The sequence below is a fragment of the Delphinapterus leucas genome, chromosome 3 (assembly GCF_059928025.1).
Source record: "Delphinapterus leucas isolate spDelLeu-1000000601 "Yukka" chromosome 3, BTC_Dleu_Yukka2, whole genome shotgun sequence".
Classification (NCBI taxonomy): Eukaryota; Metazoa; Chordata; class Mammalia; order Artiodactyla; family Monodontidae; genus Delphinapterus; species Delphinapterus leucas.
This window is the reverse complement of record NC_143131.1, coordinates 151,778,543-151,801,929: the sequence shown is the minus strand read 5'-3', so window position 1 is coordinate 151,801,929 and position 23,387 is coordinate 151,778,543. Positions and strand designations below refer to the sequence as shown.

The window sequence follows — 23,387 nt, the reverse complement described above, 5'->3', positions numbered from 1 at the left end:
ATGTGACACGCACACATAATTAATCCACAGTCTTAGGCTAATCACTCATTGTGGCAGAAACAACGAGCTGTTGACTACACTTTAATTAGCTCCTCCAGCCTGTAGAGGCATCACTAGGACCAAGATAGGAACAACATTCTCCATCTCCGCTTGCATCTGGGTATGGTTCTATCCCAAAGAATGTGACCAGAGGTGACCTGAAGAGTTTATGTCTGAAGGATAACGAGTTGATAATTGTAGCTTGCAGCTTCCTCTCTCCTTTCCTTTTTAGGACAAACGTAGAGCCACTTGATGAAGGTGGTGGGTCCCTGAATAACTGAGCAGAAAACTGACCCTCAGACCACCAAAGTCCATACTACACTCCTGAGTGAGTGAGAAATGAACTGTCCATGTGTTGCTCCACTGAGGTTTAAGGTTTATTATTTAGTGTTTAACTAACGCATTTTTTCTTTAAACCTCAGTTGCCTTCTCTGTAAAATAAAGTCTTTGAAAAGGATCCACTGTAAGTTTTTTCCATTGCTTATGTTTTTATCTTAGTTTTTAATTCTCAGAAACACTGCGCACATTTTACCTTTTAAGTTAGTAAGTCTACTTTTTTTCTCACAAAGACGGGCTCTTCAAGTTATGGAGAAGTCATAGCAGACTGTTGCTTCAGTTTAAGATACGCATTCACATATGAGATGAGAAGGGTGAGGACCCAGAGAAACGCTTTGACAGAGGGGAGTGAGAGCATACTGAAGAACGTTTAGTAATAAAGAATTCAGATGGGAGAAACGGATGGGTTACATCTAACAGATTTGCTCAAAGGAATTCTGGAAAGGCAAATATGTGAAAATGTATAGCAAAGACGTGAAATGCCTTTTGGTCCCTAAATGGATTTCATTTCAAAGATGTGCATATTGCAAATACATGTACCATAACACTTCTCTGTCCACTTCTAGAATTTTCTAAAGCCTGACAGAACATCTGCAGAGAGAGGATGTCATTCCAAGATAATCGACAGCAAGTTACTAAATTAAGATAAAAATGTCCTTAACCTTGAACAGTTTTTAAAGAGATTTTAGAAGAAAGGAGCCCTCCAGGGGGTTGTATAACTATATAATTGTACCCTTTCTAAAAGGCTATTTACAGATACATAATGTTTCCCCTCCATTCTTTAAAGTAAAATATAGGATAAAAAAAAATAGTTTGGGGATAATATTTGTTTGGGACAGCAGGCACTGCTAATCAGTACCACTCTCTCCTTATCCCTTACTATCAGAGCCCTGGTTTAGGAGACCCCATTATCCTTAAGGCTAAGGTGGCCAGTTTAAAATCCGAGCTGATGAGATCTAAGTGCAAGTCTGCTGACCATCTGTGGTAAAAAATTTGCTCTCTGAGTTAGACACTGCCTTTTTTTTCTTACTTAATTTCTTTTTTTTTTCCTTTTCTTTCTTCCTGCCCAAATTGTTGGAACACTATTGAAGATTCTGGGGTCACTTTGAAGCTATGTGGACGTGCTAGAGATGTGGAAGCTGGAAGAGCGAAGCAACCCAGTCCCCTGGTGATGCCCTTCAGCAGCTGGACTAACGCTAGAGGGACTATCTCCAAACTTCCTGCTACCCGTGGAAAGTAAGGTAAATCACTCATTCACTTTCTGTTACCTACTAACTGATCCAGAACTCTAACCTCAGGGTTCTAGAACCCTTCTCAGTATCCCATAGTCATACTCATGTTCCGGACTCCTGATCATCAGACTTGCTTATAGCAGATGTATGGGGAGGGCGGGCTCTTCTGGAAGCCCTCATACTTCCTCCCCGACCCCCACCACACACAAATAATGATCTTTATGTCCACTCATCCTTCTATCTACACTCAGAGGCCAGGGCCCCCAGGAAGGCTTCACTGACAACCCTTTACTCCTCTCTACATGCAGAAAGGGTAGAGGTGTGGGCTCTGGAATCAGACTTCCTAGACTTGAATTCTTAATCTGTTACTTACCAGTTTAGGACGTGGGCAAAGTAGTTACCTTCTCTGGACACCCCTGTAAAAGAGGAACACTAAGTAGCACCTATGTACCTTACTGAAAGGATTAAATGAGCAAATGCAGGTAAAGTTCTTATAATTTTTTCTTGGGTCAATCAATTCTAGCTGCTATTGCTACCTTTGACTAATTTAGGGCAGTCCCTTTGCCCTCCTTTGGTTCTCTGGGCCCGTCTCATTCACAACACACACAACCGCATACTGCATTCACAACACACACAACTGCATACTGCAGAGTTTTGAAAGGTGGTTCTCAAAATGTGGTCCCTGGGCCAGCAATATCAGCCACACCTGGGAACTGGTTAGAACTCTGGCACTGGAGCCCTGCAATCTGTGTTTTAACAATATTCTCAGGCAAATCTGATGCACACTAAAGGTTGACGACAACTGAGAACATCTGTCTCAGACTCTCCTGGAGGCATTCACCAAAAATACAGATACAGGACTTACACCTGACCAGCTGGAGAAGGGGTCTAGTAATTGCTCTGGTTATCATGCTTGTCATGATTTTTCAGCACATAAATGTTTGAGAATCACTGCCATTTTGAATGTGTGTTTCACTTGTCTGTTTTTCCAGTGGACTTTACTTCCTTGCAAGGAAGGTTTGTGAAGATCTGTTGTTGTTGTTTGCATTATTAGTTTTAGTATGCTAATTCTAGAATCTCTGGCGCATAGTGCAATCTCAGGCAGGAAGTAGTGGCTCATTAAAACAGGTATCCCAAAAGTCTTAGTAGAACTTCAAGATTAATTCCTTCGGGAAGAGGTAAAATTGTCATTAGATGCAGATGATATGATACTATATATAGAAAACCCTAAAGACTCTACATGAAAACTACTACAACTGATAAACGAATTCAGCAAGGTAGCAGAATACAAGATTAACATACAGAAATTGGTTGCATTTCTTTATACCAACAATGAAATATCGGAAAGGGAATGTAAAAAAACAATGCCTTTTAAAATCACAACCCCAAAAATAAAATACTTAGGAATAAACCTCACCAAGAAGGCAAAAGACTTATACGCTGAGAACTGTAAGACATTAATAAAGGAAAGTGAAGATGATTCAAACAAATGGAAAGACATCTCATGTTCTTGGGTTGGAGGAATTAATATTGTTAAAATGCCCATACTACCCAAAGCAATCTACAGATTTAATGCGATCCCTATCAAATTACCCATGACATTTTTCACACAATTAGAACAAATAATCCTAAAATTCATACAGAACCATAAAAGACCCAGAATTGCCAAAGCAATCCTGAAGAAAAAGAACAAGGTTGGAGGCATAGCCACCCCAGACTCAGACAGTACTCCAAAGTCACAGTAATCAAAACAGCGTGGTATTGGCACAAAAACAGACATATGGATCAATGGAACAGAATACAGAGCCCAGAAATAAACCCACACACCTCAGTTAATCTTTGACAATTAATCTTTGACAAAGGAGGCAAGAATATATAATGGGAAAGAGACAGTCTCTTCCGCAAGTGGTGTTGGTAAAGTTGGACAGCCTTATATAAACCAGTGAAGTTAGAACACATCCTTTCACCATACACGAAAATAAACTCAAAATGTCTTAAAGACTTAAACATAAGACCTGACACCATAAAACTTCTAGAAGAGAACACAGGCAAAATATTCTCTGACATAAATCATACCAATATTTTCTTAGGTCAGTCTCCCAAGACAATAGAAATCAAAATGAAAATAAACAAAGGGGACCGAATCAAACTTACAAGCTTTTGCACAGCAAAGGAAACCATAAACAAAATGAAAAGACAACCTACAGAATGGGAGAAAATATTTGCAAATGATGCGGCCAGCAAGGGCTTAATTTCCAAAATATACAAACAGCTCATACAACTTGACGACAATAAAAGCAAACAACCCAATCAAAAAAATAGGCAGAAGACTTAAAGAGACATTTCTCCAAAGAAGAAATACAGATGGCCAATAGGCACATGAAAAGATGCTCAACACTGCCAATTATTAAAGAAATGCAAATCAAAACTACCATGAGGTACCACCTCACACCAGTCAGAATGGCCATCATTAAAAAGTCTACAAATAACATATGCTGGAGAGGGTGTGGAGAAAAGGGAACCCTCCTACAACACTGTTGGTGGGAATGTAAGTTGGTGCAGCCACTGTGGAAAACAGTATGGAAGTTCCTCAGAAAACTAAAAATAGACCCACCATATGATCCAGCAATCCCACTCCTGGGCATATATCCAGACCAAACTATAATTCAAAAAGACACATTCACCCTGATCTTCACAGCAGCAATATTCACAATAGCCAAGACATGGAAACAACCTAAATGTCCATCAACATATGAATGGATAAAGACGATGTGGTACATATATACAATGAAATACTACTCAGCCATAAAAAAAAGAATGAAATAATGCCATTTGCAGCAGCAACATGGATGCAACTAGAGATTATCATACTAAGCAAAGTAAGTCAGAAAGAGAAAGACAAATACCATGATACCACTTATATGTGGAATCTAAAATATGACACAAATGAACCTATCTATGAAACAGAAACAGAATCAGAGACATAGAGAATAGACTGGTGGCTGTCAAGGGGGAAGCAGGTGGGAGAGGGATGAACTGGGAGTTTGGGATTAGCAGATGCAAACTGGTATATATAGATTGGCTAAACAACAAGGTCCTACTATATAGCACAGGGAACTATATTCAATATCCTGTGATAAACCATAATGGAAAAGAATATGAAAAAGAATGTATGTACATATGTATAACAGAGTCACTTTGCTGTACAGCAGTAATTAACACAACGCTGTAAACCAAGTATACTTCAATAAAAAATAAGTTAATTAAATTTTTAAAAAGATTAATTCCTTCAGAAGAACAAGTACTACACATTCACAAAAAAAGCACCCTTTGAAAGTTTAAATTTTTGAATTTCTTTGCCACTTCCTTAGTTTTGATCATCTTGGACAATATATTTTTAATATTGACTTTTAAAAAGAATTGTGTTTCAGTGTTTGCTATCCTTAGAGAGACAGAAACAGATAAGTACAACTAAATACTTATTTTTCAAAAGTCTCAAAAGTATAAGGGAAATGAAAGTAATTTATCTTCAAATGATTTTGGGGTATGTTTCTAATTTCATACTTCTGATGGGATTCAAGATTAAAACTGTATTAAGACATTTGAGACATGCCGCATCGGTATTAAATGAATGTAATTTTGTGTAAAGTGGTAGAAATATTTTCTTCAGCAAACATACCTGCAGATATAAAATCACAACCATAAATCTACAAAAAAGCAAGCTATTGAATGAAATCTGATTGGTTATTTCCCTGCAGTATGGATCTGCTAATAATTTAATTTACTACTTGCTAACACAAGCCAAAATTTAAATATACATATATATATATGTGTGTGTATATATACATCTCTTCAATTTTAAATCATTCATATATATGAACAAGTATACATACACATATATAACAATTGTTCATATATATATATATATATATATATATATATATATATATATAAACAATTTAAATTAAAGAAAGTACATCTGGTGGCCTATTTCCCCCCCCCGATTTCTAAAGAACACCATATTCTATTCTAGGCAGTGGAATGTCAATCCACCTTAAGGGTTGTTCAATGAGCATATCTGAGAAACCACTGGTTTAGCCAATGATGTACTTATTCAGGGAGGTCCTAGTGCCACTGTCAAGAGCTTATCCACAGGACAGATAAGAAGGTACTTGTTTGGTTTGTGAAAAGAAGGAGTAGTGAGGAATGGCAGGTAGCTGCAGGCTGATGACACGTGATGTACATATATATGTAGAACCAACACGCCCATAATTGCACCCATTTTCCATACCCAAATCCAAAGCCTTTATATCATTAATCCCAGGCAAAAATGGTAAGATTCATGTGTGTTACTATCCCACGGCTTCAAGATGCCTATAAACTCATATGAGTATGTCTTAGTTTTATCAGTGGAGGACAAACCAGGCTTCTATCACCAAGCCCCATTCCATAACAGGCAAACCAGTCCAACACTTCTCTGAGTGCTGCAGGAGAGTCTATGGAAGGGGCGCTCACTCCACTGTGATGCCTAAAATGCCTTTGCACAGAGCAAACATTCAATACATGCTGAGTGAATGAATGAGTGAACTGGTGTCATAAAACAGGCTTATTTCAGGGAAATTCCATTCAACAGGCTGGCATTCCTTCCTACCCATCTTAACTGTTAAGCTTGCCATCAGACAAAAAATTAATTATAAAACGTTAGAGCTGAGGAAATTTTAGAAACTATCTACTCTCCAGAGGTATACAACTTTAATTTAGTGGTAAAAATCACTAGGAGTGATTTAGGAGTCTATCAGACCTGAGTCCAAATTCCACATCTACCATATTTTTGTGAGCAAATAACCACTTCTGGGGCTCTGTTCCATGTATGCATTATGGGATATCGTAATAATACATACATTAATTGTATGACTATCAGGGGATGAAATGACACAATCCATTTGCCATGGTCGGCTAAGTAATTGGCACCAAGTAAGCACTCAAGACATTAGCCAATATTAATAGCGGAGAGATGATAACAAAACTCTGGGACTGATGCCCACCCTAGTGGCCCCAGTGGTCATAATGACTTTCTTCCATTCAGCCTGCTCTCTTCTCACTAAGACTAAGGAAGAGAAGATGAACAAATTAGGAATAACAATTTGAAAATGGTTTTATACTCCCTGAATGAATGGACTTATAATAAAATGATTCATGAGTTCTGCAGAAATATGATGAGACTTTAGATCTTTATGTTAGTTCTCTGCAAAACCAATTTATGGCCCTAAGATGTACCTTCCCACCCAGCCCCATCCTTACCAGGATCAAATATCATTGTAAATGGAAAAGTCAACAACACATAATCAACAAGCTAAGTTACAAGCCAGTGAAGTCTCGGAGGTTTCATAGAGAAAATTCAGATTTATCATTATATGTAAAAATAAGATGATATGAAGAACTCAATCTAAAAAATATTACCTGGAGATCTATAATTCTACAATAGTGCTATAAAAAGTAAAGAGCTAGAAATCTATTTAGATGGTTTTCCTTATAAGAAAGCACTTTCTGTATAACTTTTAATGTACTATTGATGAGAACAATTCAACAAAATTCAAATAAATACCTGCAGATGTCCTACAAGAAGAAAAGAACAGAGTTAGATGTGACGGGATAACTGGACTTCAGGATGAGTAAGACCCTATACCTGACCTCAATAAATTACCATGAAATACAGTGGATGAGTCATGTACAGAATGTCAGAATTCCAAAAGGCCAAGCTAAGTACCAAAAGGAACATGTGGGGACTCTTAAGAAGGAAATAAAATATTGGTTAGTTGATTACGAAAAGGCAGAAGGGAGTAGGTTCCCTTTGGCTGCTCTCTGAATAGATCACTTCCTTTCCCCTCTAGTCCTGAGGCTAGGGTGGCATGGGCAATAGAGGAATGTGGGGACTGAGAATCATTTCTACTCTCACCAGAGTGGCTGGAAGCAGATTTTCTTACCAGGATGTAGTAGTATGCTAATATTTAAGGGTTCTTGAGGTCAGAGAGAAGGGTTTGAATACTCCGGCTCCATCTCTTGCTGTGGGTCAACTTTCTTACCTTTCCAACACCTCAGCGTCTTTATCTGAAAATTGGGGATGACGATAATGTCTCCCACCTGAGTGTGAGAACTACATGATATAGTGCATACGCAGGGCTAAATTTGGTGCCTGGCAAACAGAAAGTGCTCAGTACGGCAGGCGAGTGTAGTGACAATAAAGGCAAAGATGACGGGGGTAGTGCCGGTGTTGCTTCTGCCCCCAGAACAGGCTCTGACTGGGAGAGAGTTAAAGCACCTTTGGGTTCATGGGGGTTTATATATAAGCAACGGTTGATCAATGGGAGCTGGTTGTCCAAATGATTATGTGCAATCTAAGAAAAAAATGGGCCTCGGATCTGCTCAGCTACTTAATATTAGCAGCGGTAGTAGTCAAAGAAGCTAAATTTTATTACGTGTTTATATGCCAAACAACGTGCTGAACGTTTTAAAAGGATTTACTCACTTACTACAACGAGGCTATACGCTAGGTCCTGATAATGTTATTCGTCTCTTCCAGATGTTGACTGAGCCTCAGAGGGGTTACAAAAGCACCTAAGATCCCGTTGTCAGTACATGACGGAAATGAGTTCAAATCCAGCCTGTCTGACTTGTTCTTAATCACTAAGGTATGAAATTAAGCATGTTGCCCTTTGCCTGATTCTCCTTCTGAGGCCTGAATATTTCACTTAGCTCTCTGTGTGCAGAAGAGAGAAAATTCTCTCTCCTTCACCCAACTTGGCATCAATATCCAGCTCCCCTTCTCAAAATGGGTTGCTTCAACGAGCAGCAATGAATGCCGGGTCGTGGACCAGTCACCTTGATGACTAAGAGTCAGACACTAGGGAAAGAAAATGCTCTGTGACAAACCTACCCCTGTACAGAAACAAGACAGAAATGGGGGGACAGGGCAGAAGATAATGGAATAAGGCATAGGAAAAATAGCACCTGGCATCGTGATAGTAATAATAATAATAGTAGTAGTAGTGGTAATAGTAATAATAATAGACTTTACTATGCTCTAGGCATTGTATTAAGTGCTTGGTGTAAGTGACTTCATTTTAACATTGAAAACAAGTCTATGAGGATGAAATATTATTAACATCATTTTATAGGCAGGAGTATTGAGGTTCAGGTAATCAGGTAAATTGCCCAAGCTCATATGGTTAGCAAGTGGAAAGCAGAGATTTGAACCAGCACCTACACTCCTAACCATTATGCTATAACCATTATGCTGAAGACATAAGAATTCCAATGGTCTTTCCCCATAACCCACTCCTGCACTCCAGACCTCAACAGTCCAAGATCAAGAGAGAGCAAGCTTGGAGTTGCCACTCTTCAGTGAGTGTCAATCATTTCAAAACAGTGTGTTTGCTAACATGATGTAGTTCCTGTGATAATCTTCTCAACCAGGTATCAAGAAACAGGAAGCAAAGATTCAAGTAACAGTATGCTCGTACTTACGAGGAAGGTGGGACAGCATAGTTGACACTGGGCTTAACTGTTCTGGAAAACGTGGTCCCAGTAGGCATACACGCTGGTACATTTTCCCCACCTACCAAATACAAAAGAAGTATTTCATTTCCATGTTGCTCTTCCAAGTTCCACCTCATTCGTGCCTGTCATTCATCCTCTGGCCTCTTCCTGTCTCCATTTCTGTACAGAAAGGTGCTGAGTCTCTGCTCTCGGATACGAAAGGGTGTGTTAAGGAGAGGGAGCCATGGTACCTCAGTCTTTTGTTTTTCTTCTTAATTCTATTATGCCAACTCCACTGAACTTAATTAGAGTGAATACAGAATTACACAATTACCCTCTGTTCTATTCTTCGGATGTTATATTTTGATAAAATTTACGACATGCTGCTCTCCCCTTGAACACCAGATGAACACTAGAAATGGATGTGTGTTGACATAAAATCTGTTATAATTACAACTAAAGTATAGCTTACATAATGATAGTGTTAACATAAAATTATAGATGTGTAGAGACAACGTGGTCATGCATTTTTTAGTATAAGTACATGCTTAGACCAATATCTGTTAGCGGAATGAAGATGGAAGAGAATTTTGGTTAAGCCACAAAGGCTGTTTAAGGACTTGCAGATAGCTAAGGGGAACTCAAAGACCAGTAAGATAGTATTTCCCCTGCCATGTTTTCAATTGCAAAGTGAAGGGAAGATGTGAAAGTAAGTACCCCTATGGAAATGACAAGACAAGTACCTTTTTTTCCTTGAATACCGGGGTAAATGCTTAAATTCTAATGTATATCAGTGATGCAAATTTTCAACTGAGTTTGATAAATCATAAAATAGTAATTATACATATATGTATATAAAACTGCATGGAACTAGACAGTTCAGAATTACTTCTAATTAAAGAGGTACCCTATGACAACTAACTTAAACCTTACAAAATATGGTTCCAAGTACCCTATCAGAGTGAAAAGTAGGAGACTGAAAGGTTTATTGTAAATGTTTGTAGTCATGGTGTCTTACCTAAAACTACTCTGTCACAAATACTATTAAAATAATTGTGACATTTTATTCACTTTTACTGCAAACAACAAAACAAACTATAGGTATTTTTTCATTTCAGGTAATTATTTTAGCTAACAGTTACTAAATGTTTTGAGAAAGCAGAGTGCTAACTGCATGACTTCATTTTATCTTTAAAATAGCGCTTCCATGTCATTATTCTTAATATCTCCATTGTATTAAAGTGTATCTCTAGTTCAGACCTTTCTTCAGAACTGCAGACTTGTGTATCCAACTGTGTACGCAGCATCTCTACTTGGACGTCACGAAAACATCTCAAATCTTACACCTCCAAAACTGGTCTTTAATCCACCAAACACGCTCTACCCCAAACTTTTTCCATCTTAGGTGACAGTAACCACACCTTTCCAGTTCCCCAGGCCCTAAATCTCGAATTCACCCTTGACCCCCTCTTCCTTTCCATTCTTGCATTCAATCTACCACGAAATGCTGTCACAACCTTCCCAATGTGCCACTTCTGAGAACTACCAGCCGCTAGCAGCCTGGTGCAGGCCACCAACATAGACCTCGAGGATCCTGTCGTCGCCTCCCGAGATTCTCCCTGACTCCACTCTCTCCCCACTTCCTCAAGACCACAGATAGAGTTATGCTTTTCAAACAAGAGACAGTTCATGCCACACCTCGGCTAAAATCCTGCCCCTGGCTGCCTACATTTAGAGTAAAAGACACAATGCATGTGATGGCCTCCCAGGACTTACCCAATCCATCCCATCACATATCCGACCTCCAGCCCTCCTGCTGTCTCTTCCTCCCCACTGACTAAGTCAGCCAGGGTGGCCTCCTTGATATTCCTCCAAGCTGCCCGGCATATTTCTGCCTTAGAGTTTTGGGACTGGTTATTCTTGCTCCCAGGGAGTGGTCTCCCCATCATACATTCTGACAACGCCCTCACTTCAAGTCTTTGCTCAAATGTCATCCACCCTGACTACCCTATCTAAAATCAGAGCCTACCTGTACACTCCTCCAGCACTCCCAACCCAAGCCTCTTCAGTGAGCTTCACATCCTTTTCCTTATCCCGTAGTGCCCATCAACCTGTGACAAAGCATAGAATTTATTTATAACATCCGTTTCCACACGAGAGTGTAAGGAGGGAGAAAGCATGCAAGAAGGAGCACGCAGGCAAAGGCTCTTGTCTAATCTATTCATTGATACGTCCAAGCATAGAGAACAGGAAGATGCTTGATAAATAGTCCTGAAAAAGATACAGATGAGGAAACCAGTAGTAAAGCTCAGAAAGTTTAAGAAACTTCCTCAAGGTTCTAGAGCTAGAAGAGGGTCACAGTAGAATTCACACTTGGGGATGTCTAACTTCAAATCTCTTAGCCTCTCTGCTATCTTTTTTTTCTTCTTTGCGGTACGCGGGCCTCTCACTGTTGCAGCTTCTCCCGTTGCGGAGCACAGGCTCCGGACGCGCAGGCTCAGCAGCCATGGCTCACAGGCCCAGCTGCTCCGCAGCATGTGGGATCTTCCCGGATCGGGTCACGAACTCTCAACCACTGCGCCACCAGGGAAGCCCCTCTCTGCTATCTTAAGTCCATGCAATTCAGGATTTGTTTTAATCAGTGCCATGGAAATTCTCACTCCACTGAATAGGATCACTAAAGTGTTCTCTGTCTAGATTTATATATATATTTTCCATTTAAACAAAGGAAACAGAAGAGGGGAATTCATCATGGGTTATTGCGGTAATTTTACAGCAATTTTAGCAATAATGACATTTAAGTAATAGTGATATTTAATGATAGCATAATAATAATAAAACAATAGCTCTTAAATGTATTGAAGATGAATTGCATGCTAAACTCGGTGCTAAAATATTTCCATGTATATTTTGTGCAAAATCCTTATGAATATTCTATCGGATGAGCTTTATGTGTAACTCCACCAGGCATACTTCTCTTATTCCGCTTTCAAAGATAAGGAAATTGATGAGAAGTGTGGTAACCATTTGATCAAGATGAGACTGGTAATAAGTTGTGAGTATGAATTTAAATTCAGGTCTAACTCCAGAATTTGATTCTCAATCCATACATGAAAATTCTGATAACTCTTTTGATAAGCGTATGTTCTCTCCTGGAAAACATCCCCCATTATGTCTGCCTGTGCTCATACCTTCAGAACACAGTCAAGTTTGAAACATGATAAAAATGTTTAAATAGTGTGCTTTAATAAATGGAAATATCTTCATCTAAACAATAACACAAAAAGGCAGGCTGAGCCCTTTGAAGTGGCTTCGTTGCTATCTTCCATCCAGAGCAAGAGAAGGAATCAACAGCTGCAGAGTAAAGAAAGCATGAAACCCAGAGATGGAGGATTCTGTAAATGACCAATTACAAGACTATTAAGCCACACTTTCATAGCAAGAGGCAAAATATTCCGTTAAACTGAAAATTCTTCGACCCCTCACTCCAAGGCCCACACAAACATTAATGGTGCATTTATTAGGATGTATTTCCTGTGCTCTATCAACTTGACTTTCAGCAACTGTATTAATACAGTCCTTTCGCTTTGCACATATATCTGAATGACGGATTCCATTACTGGAGTTTTGTAGAAAGAGTGGAGTGAATGAAGTAAAGTTTGGGAAGAGCCATCATAATCCATAATGATGGGCACTGAATCAGGACAAGAAGAAACCTCTCTTCTCATTTATTTGAATGAAAATTCTACTATATATTTATTGCCTCTGTACAGGGCCATCTGTTGAATAATGGAAAACAAGCATCTTTCATTTGGAGGTAGGATTTGTGTGCTCAAGTTTCGATGGGCCTGCAGAATTAATCTTGTTTTAGAAATGAAATAAAATGTAATTTCTTACTGTAAGTAGATGTGCTTAAGCAACTGGCAACTTTGATGTCTTTAAATCACTGCAGTTTCAGGGTAGGCAAATCTATAATTATTTCAAGCACTTCTTTATTGGTGCAACAATTGAGCAGTGTACATAGTGGTCAACAACCTGGGCATTGTCAGAGGACTCTAAGTTTGAATCTAGACTTTGCCACTCACCAGCTATGTGACTTTCAGCTATGAGAATCACTTTCTTCAGCGTTACAGTATGGATTATTATATGCCCTTTGCAGAACTACTGTAAGAACTAAATGTATATGGGCACAGTGGCTCATAGTAAGGGCTCAAATTAGTACTGTGGTCACTACTAGTAGTATTGAAAAGAAATTACAACTTCTATTCTCATAAAGTGGGATATGTGTCCCTTTATCATTGTAATTTCATATCATTTTACTTTTGACCTTATAATTTAATAGCTTGATCCAGGAAACATTTAGCAGTAAATATAATTGAAAGAAGGTTACTTGTCAAACATGAAATACTGTAGTATCAAGTGTGCTGGCACAATACTCTGCTCAGATAATTAACCTGTAAAAATATGTTATTGTCTTCTTTTTAATTAAGCACATTGAACATATATATTTACTGTGCCAATTGGCGAAAGGTCCATTAATTAATCAGTCTAACTATATGTTGCATAAATGTCTTCTAAACATAATCGTATATGTATTTTATTTGTTGGGAAAACGTGTTTGAGATTGTTCTTTTCTGCCTATTTAAAGTAAAAGAGGGCGAGAAGTAGAGTTAGGCTTAATGTACTTTGTACTCCATTATGCCATGAAAATGCTTCTGTGCCCCGGAGACAACAACAAAAGATCTGCTTTAATGACAAGAATCAAGTATGTTCTAAAGCTTCCAGGTAGGAGGCGTATAGGTTGCAGTTTATATCAGAAGTCTTTGCTCTCTCTCTCAACTGCGTCTAGATGGGAAAGATGTGGTCACAAATGCTTCAAGGTGATATAGTAAATGTTGGAAAAGAGGGGGGTAGGAGGCAGAGTTTTGAATATCTCAAACCTGAGCTAGAAGGATTTTATTTAAAGAAAATAGCGGATATGATTTTTCACTTAAGGAATGCCAGTCAGCAAACCTGACACTAATGTAGGAAATTAGCTCTTTTAGCTATGATGCTTTCAAATGCACATGGCTGAAAACAAATTCAAAATAGTCCAAGGAAATTTCAAAACAAAAACCAAACAACAACAACAACCTCAACAAACAAGTACTAGAAATTCAGGGATGCAGCCATATTCAGATACAGTTGGATCTGGAAATTCCAGAGTATCAGCAGGGTTCCAGCTCTCTCTCCATCGCTCAGCCCTGCTTACCTCTGCAAGACTTTATTTTACAGAAAGTCTCTTCTGGTGCTGGATGGTCACTGGGAGTCCCAGAGTCATATCTCCCCAGCTTAGAAATTCCAGAGAGAGAAGACAATTCTTCCATTTTGCTCTGAGAGAAAAGTCCTGGGGAGGAGTCTGATAGACTTAGCCGAGGTCAGATGCCTACCCATGAGCCAATCACCTGCTTTACTGGAGTTCAGTCCCTGGGCGACTCATCCCCGGGGCCCGTGAGGAGGCAGGATGGCATTATCTGGCAGTTCTCCAAGAAAAGCCTGCTGTTTTTGTAAGATGAAAGGGGAGAGGACATGGATAATGAAACCTGTATCTGCTTCTGTAAAATCCACAGAATCTTACTCCCTGCCCTGTGTCGATGACCATGCAGTAAGCTGACCCAGGAGGTCATTTTTCCCACAACAGTCTTTATATATATGACTAAGGAACACACTGGTAAAAGAATATGGGAGAAAGTCTGAGTATGACAAGTCAGCTAGACTGATATTAACTAAAAAAGCTGTGTAAAAATATCCTTAAAAAGTTGCCCCCAACTCACTCAAAGTCCAAAGTTGGAGCTGGAAATACAATGTCATGGAGTTTGGATAAGAACAGGTTTTCTCCAAGTTGAACTATGACACAGAGATTAGAGACTTCTAGAAACTACACTTTTTCAAAGAAAAAACATCACATGAGAAAAATGAGGCCTAGAAAAATTAAATGACTTAAGATAACATAGCTAATTAATGGCAGGACTGAGACTAGAGTATATACTTTGTGTAATTGGCTATGGTTTAGTTAGTTAGTTTGTTTTGTTATCACTTCAAAACGAGACAAACTTAAAGAAAGGAAACACAACCAAAACTCAGTGGTTGGAAAAGAGATGGATGTGAACGCCCACTTGTTTCTTACGTATAAAGTTACCCCTCGCAGTGTTCTGGAGGAGAAAACGCTGGCTCTTCCCAACGTTGGTTACATACACAAAGATTCCAAAGACAAGACAAGTGCTTTACAAACGAAGTAACTAGAACCAGCTCAGGCTTCCCCGCGCCGGGTCCTACGTTCCACGGTCAGAACCACCAACTGTATCCCCCCGGGTAACAAGGTGATTCAGAAAAGCTGGCGTCTTCAGAGAAGGGAGAAAACTTAGCCGGGAAGAGAGGAGAAAACTTGCTCAGCTTCTTGCTGGGGTCTGAAACGATCCCAACAGAGTCCTTAAACCCCTCAGGTTTCCCCAATCAAGCACCCTCGCCTCCAACCTGGGCCACCCCAGATCTATCAGACGACAGAAGTATGCGGACGCACGAAGAGCTAACCACCCCACGAGAGGAACCTACGCGCGGCCGCACTCACTCACCCGCCGCTCCCCGGGAGACGGGAGACGAGTCCGGGGTCCAAGTCCTGGGCGTGGCACACTCGCCCCTCTCCGGGCCCAGCTCCAGCTCACCTCGGCGCAGCCCGCCTGGGCGCCGCCATCTTGACCACAAAGGGGGTCTCGCGCCGGAGGCCCCTGAGCGGGCGCCCTGAGCGGAGCCGGAGCTCCGGGGAGCCCCAGGTCGGCGCCCTACGTCCCCCGCGCGCTCGCGCAGCGTCCACGCGCGACGAGAATCCCTCACGCAGCCCCCGACCTAGGCTTCCGCGGACCCGGCGCCCCGCGCAGCCCGCACCGCGACTCAGGCGGCGCCGAGGGCGGCCCGGGCGGAAGAGCGGGCGCGGGGCACGCGCTCGGTAACCTGGCAACGCGGAGCAACCCGGCGTCTCTGGCGAACCCCTGCCTTCCACCGCGAGGAAGCACGGACCCCCCCCCGCACCCGCTGCCCAGCCCTCGCCGCCCCTCGGTCGCTCCGCCCGCCGCTGCCCGCTGGCTATGGTCTTTTAAATCCATGATACAACGTCTATATGTAACAAATCTGTTAAACCCTAAATGTTTATGATATTCAAGTAATCCAGTATCTGAATTATTCTTGAAGATAAAACATCCAAAGACTTCTTAATTGTATGGGTATACATACATAAAATACACGTGGAGGTAACTTCAAATATAGTATGTGCCTGTCTCTATTCCTTCCCTCTCCGCTCTTTTAAAAAATGCCCCTTTAAAAATTGCCCACTCACCATCTGTTAGGTAAATTTGCTGAAACACAGTAAATGTGGAGACAGAAATTGTTATAGAGACTATTCCAAATGGCACTGACACCTGTATTTATGAAAGAGTTACTATTTTTATTATTATCCTAATTTTAGACAAGAAATTATTGTAATAGCTAACACTTATCTGGAACTTACTATGCCCCAGGTACTGCTTGAATGGTTTACACATGTTAATTTATTTAATCCTCATAATAAACGAAGGATTTATCTCATCCCCAACACATAAAGGGCAGGTATTATTATTCATCACCCCTATTTTTCAAGATGAAGAAATTGAGGTACAGTGTTCTTAAGAGACTTGCCAAGGACATAAAGCTAGGAAGCACAGAGCTCAATTTGAAGTCAGGAACTATCTTCAAGATCTATGTTTCAACCCCTCTGCCACCTAGCTCTTGGGTGCAGAAACAGAGCTCATACCCATGTCTAATCTCAGCAACAACACTTTTAACTATTGTACTCTGTTGTCTGTCTATGTATTAGACAGTAATCCCTATCAGCAGTGTTTCCAGAACTATTCCTCTTGGATGATCACGTTCTGGGTATGTCCAGTGAACAACTGAACATAAAATGTTTAAATTATTGGAAAGTTCTCTCTGGGGAATGTCTTACGAGACCATCTACCATACTTAATTCCACTAATCGAATTAAATGGAATTTTAGACCATCTATCATTTTTTAATATTCACATCTCATTTAATATTCAAACAATATTCCTTAGGGTAATTACTCATATTCTTTGCATATCTTGATTCTTTGTGATGTGGGCCCATTTCTCATGATCGTATCTGCTTTGAAATTATTTAACGTAAGTTGATACTAGTATCTTCCCCATGCAAGTTATTTATCTTACAATGATTAAAAAAATTTTTTATCATTGTGTTGTGAATTCACAGCAATTTAAAAATTAGTTTTTATTTTATTTATTTTTGACTGTGTTGGGTCTTCGTTGCTGTGTGCAGGCTTTCTCTAGTTACAGCAAGCAGGGGCTACTCTCCATTGCAGTGTGCTGGCTTCTCACTGCGGTGGCTTCTTCCGTTGTGGAGCACGGGCTCTACGCGTGCAGGCTTCAGTAGTTGTGGCTCACGGGCTCTAGAGCACAGGCTCAGTAGTTGTGGCGCACGGGCTTAGTTGCTCCAGGGCATGTGGGATCTTCCTGGACCAGGGATGGAACCCGTGTCCCCTGCATTGGCAGGTGGATTCTTAACCACTGCACCACCAGGGAAGTCCCTATCCTATAATGATTTTGATTCTTCAGTTCCTCAACCCTCCACCCCATTAAAATAAAATCAGAAGTGGGATCAAGTCTCATTTCTGTGGGGAGAAGGTAGCAGGTAAGCTCTTGTAGACATTCATTCAGTCAATCAATCTCAGTTGAGGACTCCTGCTTCTAGCCATTATGGAGTAATTGGCCCCAGAATTTTCCTCTCAAAGCTAATCATTAGAAAATTAGAATAACTTAAACAACCCTTTTAAGACACTGGGCAGCTAAGAGCTCAGGACTGTGTTCCCCAAAGGAGGGGGAACAAATGAGGCAAGCCCTATGAATGTTCCTGCCTGGTGCCACTTTTCAGACCCAAGCTGAGCATTGTCAATGGGCTAATTTGAGAAAACAGAGATCAGAGTTCAGAGAGACTCAGGAAGCTGCAACTTGCAGGCAAGAGTACAAGATAGACAGGAGGTACACAGAGAAAGAGGGCTAGAAATATGTATGGTAGTCCCTTGAATTTTGGCTCAACACTAAACTGGGAAAACATAGGATGAGGATATGGGACCCTAGGAAAATAACAACTATTAGGGAACTGTAACAGAGCTCACGCAGCACTGGGAGACACTGAAGTGCTAACCCTCTGGAGGGGAGAAATCTTTCTGAAGACTCGGACAAATTAGTAGAGACCCAGAAAGACTTTAATAGCAGGGCTAAATACCCACTGGAAAAAGTCTTAAAAACCAACCTGGAAAGGTTCTAGCTGACCTGCAAGTAACCTAACATCTGCTAAAACAAGATTCAATGCTTTTTAAAGGAAGACAGTGAAATGAAGACACAACCACATTATTTTTACACTGTACAGAATCCAATAAAAATTATAAGGCATGTGAAAAGGCAGGAGGAAACACTAGTCAATAAAAACAGATCTAGAAATGACAGATTTTAGAATCAGCACAAATACAAAAAAAAACAGTGTGACAGAATTCTAAAATAGCCCCCATAATTATATAGTGAATGGGATTTTGCAGGTGTAGGTGAGGTTATTAATCGGTTGGCTTTGAGAGAGATTCTCCAGGTGAGCCTAACCTAATCACGTAAGTCCTTAAAATAAGACTTTTCTTTGGCTGGTCACAAAAGAGTATGTCAGAGAGATCCTAAGTGTGAGAAGGATTCAACATGAAGGAGGTTCTCTATTGCTGAGAGGGAAGGAGCCATCTGGAAGGGCCTGAGAGTGGCCCTAGCAGCTGTCTGGCCCCTGGATAACGGCAAGAGAAGACAAGGACGTCGTCCCTACAGTTGTAAGTAACTGAATTCTACTGACAAGCTAAATAACCTTGGACACGGATTTTTCCCAGAGCTTCCAGATAACAGCTCAGCCTGGCTGACACTCTGACTTCAGTTCTGTAAAAGAGCCTCAGGAGAGATCCCAGCCAAGCCGCGCATACTAGAGTACCTAAAGATCTGTGAGATAAATGAGTATTGTTTTAAGTCACTAAATGTGTGGTAGTTGTGTCACAGCAATAGGAAATAAATATAAACAGCTAGTGTAAATATGTTCAAGAATTTGAGGGCAACATGAACCCAATGAGGAGAGAAGTGAAAAATATAAAAATAAATGGAATGTGTAGGGCTGAAAAATACATTGTTTGAAATTCACTGCATCTGTGTAACAGCAGTTGCACACCGCAGAAGACATACTTGAACATTGTTCAAGATAGACCATATATTGTTCCATAAACAAGTTTCAGTACACTTAAAATTATTGAACTCATTCTGATAACAACGGTATTAACTTGAAAATCAATAACAAAATATCTAGAAAATCCCCTAATATTTGATATTTAAACACACTTAACTCACAATTTTTTTAAAAATCCAGGTAGGGGCTTCCCTGGCGGCGCGGTGGTTGAGAGTCCACCTGCCAATGCAGGGGACACGGGTTCGTGCCCTGGTCCAGGAAGATCCCACATGCCACGGAGTGGCTAGACCCATGAGCCATGGCCCCTGAGCCTGCGCGTCCGGAGCCTGTGCTCCGCAACGGGAGAGGCCACAACAGTGAGAGGCCCGTGTACCGCAAAAAAAAAAAAAAAAAAAAATCCAGATAAATTAGAATATATCTTTAATGACTGATAACAATAACAGCCTGTCAAAATCTGTTGACTCTATCTAAAGCAGTTCTTAGGGAGAGATTTATAGCTTAAAGCCATATAGTAGAAAAGAAAATATACATTTAATTCAATCATCTAAACTTCGCATTCGAAACTAAAAGAGTAAAATAAATTAAACTCAAAGTAAAAAGAAAGAATAAAAAGTATAAATCAATAAAATAGAAAAGAGCAAAAAGAGATAAAACCCAATAATACCAAAAGCTGTTCCTTGTAAAGACCAGTAAAACTGAAAATGTCTAAGCTGGACAGATTAAGAAAAAAAGAAAGAAGAGAGAAATGACCAATATAAAAAGAAAAACCATCACTCTAGACCCTAGACTCATGGAAAGGAAAATAAGGAAATGTCATGAAAATTTTATATCAAAAAATTGATAACTAAGTGAAATGGACAAATTCATTGAAAGGCACAACTTACCAAAATTGACTCAAAAAGAAAGAAAAAAATCTAAAAACTTTATGTTTGTTACATTTCCTTTACAGTGAAAAACCTTCCCGTGCCTGGGGCTGGTGGTGGGAATGGCGATAAACTGGAAATGGGCATGAGAGATCTTATTAGGGTAATAAAAATATTATAAAACTGATTCATGTTGATGGTTGTATAATTTGGTAGTTACTAAAAATGACTAAATTGTATCCTTGAAATTAGTGGATTTTATAAGTAAAATTCATCTCAACAAAGCTGTTTGAATAAGATAAACAAAGTAACTATAAAAAATCATTCCCACAAAGAAAATTCTAGGTCCAGATGGCATTCCTTGGTGAATGTGATCAACAATCTAAGGAAAAATGTCAATCTTACAGAGACTCGTTCAGAAAATAGGGGAGAAGGAAGCAGAAATGGTGAAAATTTCACAAAACATATATTTTACAAAGAACTTGTACATAAGGAAGGTTATATACTACACACACACACAGAAAAAATATATGTTCACTAAAGAAGATACACAAAAGGCAGTAGGCACATGAAGAGATGTTCAGCACCATTAGTTTTCAGGGATAAGCAAATTAAAACCAAAATGAGATCCCACTACCTATTACAAAGGTTAAAATGAAAAAGGCTGACCATTGTGAGTGTTAGAAAGGATACAGCAGAACTAGTACTTTTATACACTGCTGGTCAGAATGCAAAATGGTGCAACCACTTTAGAAAAGTCTTTCTCAGTCTCTCATAAAGGTAAACATACACTTACCATTCAACCCAACATTTCCACTTCTACCCAAGGAAAGAACAATCCACAGGTATTTCTGTATAAATGTTTATAGTGGTGTTATTCAAAATAACTATAAAATGGAAACAACACAAATGCCCATCAAAAGGATAAATACAAGTGGTATATCCATACAATGGAATACTACTCAGCTATAAAAGGGAACAACTACTATACACTAAACAGATATATCTCAAAAATGTTATAGGAAGTAAAGGAAGAAAGACAAAAGACAGTGTATGCAATATGACATCTTTTATATGAAATTCTAGAAAAGTCAAAGTTAATATGTAGTGAGAGCAGATCAGCCTGGGTCTGAGAATAGGGGATGGATTGAGTAAACAGGGGTATAAGGTACCTTTCCAGGGTGATGAAAATGTTATATATCTAATTTGTGGTGGTTTTTAGTATATAAAGTTTTATGCTTAGTTTATATTTTATAAGCTCATCAATCATATATTTAATATGCATATACTTTTGTTTATGTAAACTATACCACAATAAAGTTTATATATAAGGTTAAGATCCAATTATCTGGGCAAATTTTTCAACTCATCCATTTTTATTATCTATAAACTGAAGAGTTTTTTTTTTTTTGTGGCTCTCTGAGATTTAACATTTCTTTCAGCTCTAATTATATGCCATGATTTTTATATAAGTTTTGATAAAATAACTTGCATGATGCCGCCTCATGAACTTTTACACTTATATTTATGTTGCTTCTTGTAAAACATTATTTCCCTATAAATCCAACAGTGATTAATATTATAATTAATACTTTAAAAAAGGAATTGATAAAAGTGCTTTAGAAACCTCTTTCGAATACTGATAATGTCTTACTTAGGATGTTAAGACCATACCTGTCTTGCTCCTACTTCAGGTCCACTCTTAGAAATCTCTGAATATAAAATGCGGTGGTATCCCATGATATTATCCACAATAGTCTTCTCTAAGCCAGATTTGTCACAGTCATGTCAGCCTTCTTCACATCCTGTCACACTTTAGCAGTTATAAAGATTGGTTCCTTGTGATTTTTCGTTAAGTCTCCCTTTCTGAGGCTTGTTCATCCTGGTGTTCTTACCTATAGGACAAGGTTTCAAGTCCATGGGATGGTAAGTCTGCATTACCTAGTTATTCCAGTCAGGAAAGATATATGGAGAGATGGCCAGTCTATAAAAGGTAACCTGATAGAGTCAAACATAGTTAAGAATCTGGTTATTTATTTCGAGAGCAGCTCAAAATTGTGATATGTCTGCTAAGAGTTGGGGCACTTCTGACTCAATCATAACTGAAAGGATTCTTTAGGGACTCTATGAAATCAAAAGATTAAATTAAGACAAGTTAAAACAACTTTAGAAGGCTGACAGAAATGTTCTACATCTTGAAAGGGATAGTGGTTACATGGGTAAATATATCTGTCAAAAGTCATGGATTCACACACTTAAAATGTGTGCATGTTCTCTGTATAAACATAACTTGAAAAGGTTAACAACCATTTTACAAGAGTAACTTTACAATGGAGAAACACGTCAAACACTACCTCAGCCAGGTGATCAAGGTTAATATCAACAATGATAAGCCACATTGATAGTATACACCCTTGATGTTATGTGATAAAATTGGCACTTTACCTCTGTGATCTCCTCCCCCAAACCCATAACCCCATTATAATTGTGAGGAAAACATCAGAGAAATCCCAGTTGGGAGACATTCTACAAAACACCTGGCCAGTACTTTGCAAAAGGGCCAATGTCATCAAAAACAAGGAAAGCCTGAGAAACTGTCACAGTTAAGAGGAGCCTAAGGAGACATGATGACTAAACATAATGTGATATCCTGGATGGGATCCTGTAACAGAAAAAATACACTAAGTGAAAACTAAGGAAATATGAATAAAGTATGAACTTTAGTTAATAATAATGTATCAATATTGTCATTAATTGTGACAAATTAATATAAGGTGCTAATAATAAGGGAAAGTGGGTGTGGGGATATCAGAACTCTCTGTACTATCTTTGCACCTTCTTTGTAAATATGAAGCTCTTCTCCTAAAACAAAAGATTATTAAAATCATTCTCAATGAAAGACAAGAATATAAAATACAAGGGAGCTCAAACATATCCATGAAGGAGGCAGTGTTCATGTTATATAATTTATTGTCAAAATCTGAACATGTTTTGAAGTAGAAGGGGATGCAATTAATAATTGTATCAGGACAAGAGGCATAAACTGAGATGTATGGTCCCCCTAAGTACA

At 39.3% G+C, this 23,387-nt stretch overlaps 1 long non-coding RNA gene across 1 annotated transcript; it reads right to left on the bottom strand.

Moving 5' to 3' along the window:
- Nucleotides 1-690: 690 nt before the first annotated feature.
- On the bottom strand, nucleotides 691-15,740 carry LOC149749759 (uncharacterized). Its single transcript, XR_016392504.1, has 3 exons — nucleotides 11,173-15,740; nucleotides 9,132-9,222; nucleotides 691-2,023 (listed from the first exon to the last, which is right to left on the bottom strand). It is a non-coding gene; the product is annotated as an uncharacterized LOC149749759 (long non-coding RNA).
- Nucleotides 15,741-23,387: the final 7,647 nt, after the last annotated feature.